Genomic DNA, 4,978 nt, shown 5'->3' on the forward strand with positions numbered 1-4,978 from the left:
TACATTATTACTCTTTCATCACAAATTAGAAACTGAATTGAAGGTTGAGTGTGCAGGCCAACTAAAGCCATTCCCTTTCCAAAAGAGTTGCCAAAGAAAGACAGGCTTATTGCTTAATATCTGAGAGGAAATTGAGATGGAGAAATTCAACTGAACCCCAATCAACAGGGTCTATTTTCCCACATGAACTTCAAACTAAATATCTAGATGAAATGATTCTATTCTAGAGAATATACCAGTGTATGGTTAACCTATCACTGCAAAAGTCTTCTCATTAGACTTGACAGTTGCCCATTATTTAACAAGTAATAGACAGAAAAAGCAAAGAGAGAGGAATGGTGGAACAGCATAAGGATGGAGAAATAAACGTACGGCTGTCAATCACTTCAGCAGGTAGAGAACATAAAAGCCAAGTGAGGAGCAGAGGTCAAATGAAAAACACTTCACATGCTAGACAAACTGATGCAATCCATCCCATAATAACATTTCAGAGGATGGAAATAGAACATCCCTCATCTCTCAGGGTGCTCTACCTCAAACATTGGACATCATGCCCTACACGTTCTGAAGTTCTGTTATTTCGTTCAGCCCATCAACCACTGTATTAAAGCGAAGTATAAGATGGGCCTTTTGCCACAGGATTCTTTCCAAGTTTCCTCCACTAGGATCTGGTTATATGACTACCAGCACTGTCCATTGGAAATCACTTTTTGAATTCCAGTTTTCCATGAAATTACTCACTAACAGGGCTGGAGTGACTTTGCGACATATCCATGATTTATGTTGTGTGATTCAAACAAAGAATTGCAGAACACATAACAGTCTGAACAAAATGACAGAAGTTCAGAACTTGTGAAGTGGTTGGAATAATTTGCCCTCAACCACTTGTAAGAGCAGAGATCAAGAAATAATAGAACTTTAAATTGGTTCTAATACCCCCATCAGCAGGTGCCATAATGGAAATTAATGTCGCCCATCACAGATCTGCATACCTTAATACAAATTAGTTGCATTCCCTTCAAACTACAGGACCCATAATGCCCTGGCCACTTCAATAATCCCTGGATGGTGTCCAACAGCCTTTGGGTGTTATCAGTAAGTAAGTAAGTAAGTAAGTAAGTAAGTAAGTAAGTAAGTAAAATCTTTATTGTGTGATTAAATAAAATCTTTCACAAAAAGCAATATCATAAAAAAAGGTGCCAAGTATAAAAATGATGATAAAAAGACAGTGTAGACTATGTCATGAGGTGACGTCGTATAAAAATGGGAAGTGTCACAACATTTATCACTAAGCAGGGTTGACAGCGCCAAGAGGTGCTACATCCCAGAGATGTAGGAACAGCAAGTGATTTATGTAGCGAGTGCAAAATAAGGCGAAACTGGGCAAGGCCAAGACCAGGAGGTACGGGAGCATGCAATGTTGTGCCATGCAAGCATACATGTGATTGAATTGTGCGTGGGCATGGATCGAAATTAATACAACATATGATGCGTTAAAAACAATGCTGCTCCCAGATCAATGCAGATCAGGTTTTAGAACAACGGTACATGCTATGTAAACGCGTGAGTCTGTATGGAATGTAATTGTGCAAAGAACCCCACCAGGAGATTGTGCCAGGGATAAATTAAAAGCTAGATGTGGAGTCACACCCACGTGCGAGCCATCAAATGGTGCATCCTTGATGCGTGCCAATGTGCTCCTTAGAGATCTAAGGTGCTAGGTGCAAGAGTGAAATCGTTCAGGGCCAGTTCATATTGGGTGCTCCTCCAAGAGGCGTTACTGCGACAATAGGTGATCAGTAGCTTGTGTGTTGTAGTCTTTTGTCTCCGTTACTTGGGTTGTTCTTGGGATCCTTGCTGCTTCCGGGCAAAATATGGCAATTCGTGCAAGGGCTGTTGGCGCCGTGGTGGTGTAATTGAGCATTAGGGCCTATTTGCATGTTCACACACCATTTTGCAGGAGTATTGTTCTTAGATATAATCGTCTCTGTCCCAGCAGGTCAGGGCAGCAACAAATAGTGGGGCATATCAACAAGGGCTTTATCTCTGCTTTTTTGGCTTTAAAAGCCAAAAAAGCAGAGATAAAACTAGCACCCTATCAACAACAGTGTGCTAACACGCAAATTTGCATGTTAGCACACTTTTACTCTACGCTTCCCCTTGCATCTCTAATGAGATGCAAAGGGGGCGTTCCAGAGTAAAATAATAGGAGAAATGTCGTTAAGCGACATTTCTCCTATTATCAAGAATGTCGCTAACCCTGTTAGAGACAAAAAAAGCAGCGCTAACCGCGGTTAACGCTGCTTTTTTACGTCTGCTAATTTTCAGACTTAGCCATGATATCCTATGGAAGGAGGATATCATGGCTAAGTTTGTCTGTCCATACCAACAAGGTAACGTGTGATTATCGCTGGGTTTCCAGCGATAATCTCACGTTAGCCTGTTAGCATGTAGATTTTTATCGCTATTGAGATAAGCGTTGCTAATAGCACGCTATCTCAGCGATAAAAATTCACGCTAGCCGGCGATAATTATCCTCACGCTAAGAGCGCTGAGCGATAATTATCGCCGGTTGTTGTTGATATGCCACAGTGTTATCATTCAGTTAAATTTTCAATTCCGGTCCGAGGTGTATGATGTAATCACCAGAATCTCAGATAACGTGATCAACACATGAAAGACGGACTGCACCACTGAGGCGTTCAGAAGCGACTGGAGGACGTAAAGGAACTTTTGATCTATACGGATGAAGTAAGCTGATTTCTTTCCTCTGTACACCACAGCTCAGTGGTTCTAAGCGCCGACATTGTGACCACATGAGAAAGATTATTCGTTTTTAAATCACACGCTCACACTCAAGGTCCGTAGAACTAACCACATACAAGCTGGGCAGATGTCCACTGCTGTACAATCTCTTTCAGGATGGGAAGGCACCCAATACTTTGTTTCAAGACTGTCTATAATGCAAATGTGACAAGCGGCAGCCCGCACACTGGGATCCCCACACATGCTATGGGACCTGGTATTTTGTTGCAACACAATCTTTTACCTTAAATGTTCCAAGTGAGTGTTCACAATTCAAAGAGACACAGCGCATGTATCCTGAGTAGATCACAGCTTAGAGTTCTGGCCTTTTCCAACTCACTTGACCATAAACTTCCTGCACTTCTGTTCTGCATTTAACTGAAGGGAATGGCCATTCACTCTCACAGATATTTTCCCCATTGCAGGATAATTATGCAACTTTGAAAGAAACACATTGCGTGGATCAAAACACGATGTGAACTTAAGCCGACAGGCCAACCACCACGTTAACAAGACTTAAGTGAGTTTGGCAAAATTCAAGTTTTGAATAGTTTGTGCTATTTCTTAAATTCTTAATGGGCAGTCCAACCAGTCATTGTGATTCTTTGCTTATCGAGCCCCATCCAATATTCAAAATGAGATGACGAAATGGAATAAGCTGAATTCACAAAACTGCAGTAAATGTTAATGTATCAGTGAAGAGCGTGCGTTAACTGATTTTTAACCCACAAAGCAACTAAGTTAGAACACTGATATAAAGCCTACCCATTTTTGTTCCCTCCCACCTTTTTTATGCAGTGTCCAGCTGTTCTGGGTCCTGAGAAGAACCCCGAATTGTTCACCGGTTCGAAACGGGTTGGCAGTGTTAAAAAAAGAGTGAGTTTGTTTGAATAGGCAGCTTTGGCATACAGGGAATTCTTCATTTGAACTTTGTCTACAGATCCTTGTCCTTTGCCGTGGATTTCCAACATTGAGCATGTAACCTTTGGTTATGGCCCAATAGAAGGGGCTCACATTGTTATTGAATTTATGTACAGGTCCCCTTTGGGTGCTGTAATTACAGAACTATCGCATAGATGTATATGTATATCCATAATGCGTTGATGTTATGTTTGTTGTAATAATTAATTGTGATGATATTGTGATGCACTCTTATATGTGATGTGGGCTGCTTTTATAAGAAATTTAATTTGATGCATTTCATGTTGTTGATTGTTCCACTGGTTATGACATGAAAGTATAAAGTACGTGTTGTCTAATGAAGAAAATTAATGGTGATCACAATAATTCAGTTGTGTGATCACGAAGATAAAGCATTATACAAAGTATTCTAAAAGAGGCATTTCTAAAATGGTAATGCCAAATTCAATCCTACCAGCTAGGAGGATTTGTCATTACCATTCCAAACATATGAAACATGAAAAAGCTACTCTTTTCTGATCAGAAATTACAGCTTAAAAGTGTTTTAAGGAATTCACAAAGCTAATCTATGAAAGCAGTAGACCCCACAGTAGTGAAAAATGAAATAGGCTATTTGTCGCTATCAGTGCATGCAAAACATACCAGTACATGTCCTACCATTCAGTTACACAGCACCCTGCAATTAGGGCTACGTAGGGCCTACCTTAGGGGTGACTTATGTATAAGAAAACGGGAGTTTCAAGCTTGGCAAGTAGTTTGAAATTTAAAGTTGAAGCGTCAATAGCAGGCCTGAGACAGGCTTGAAAGGCTACTTCTGTGGGAGGTACAATCAATGCTGCAGGCACACTCGTAGAATTTAACTTACAGGCCCTGGGTATATGGTTTACCACTTTACAAGGGACTTATAAGCAGGGGTGGGCAGAAAATTACGCTCCGCCAGCATAGCAGATAAAGCCAGCCACCCCTACTCACCTGCCCCCGGTGGACCCCTGTCTCCAGCGCCCGGACCCTTGGCTGGCTTGCAGGACAGGGGGCTCCCGCACCCCGGGGCCTGCCGGATGGAGCACGAGCCCCGGGCCCGGTCCCAGCTTCCGAACCCTAGCCAGGCCGGGGAGCCCTCCCCGGGATCCGGTGGACACCCTTCCCCAGTGCCCGGACCCGCAGCTGGCTTGCAGGACGGGGGGCTCATGCACCCCAGGGCCTGCCGGACAGAGCACGAGCCCCGGGCCTGGTCCCAGCGCCCGAACCCTAG

The sequence above is a fragment of the Triturus cristatus genome, chromosome 9, assembly GCF_964204655.1.
Source record: "Triturus cristatus chromosome 9, aTriCri1.1, whole genome shotgun sequence".
NCBI lineage: Eukaryota > Metazoa > Chordata > Amphibia > Caudata > Salamandridae > Triturus > Triturus cristatus.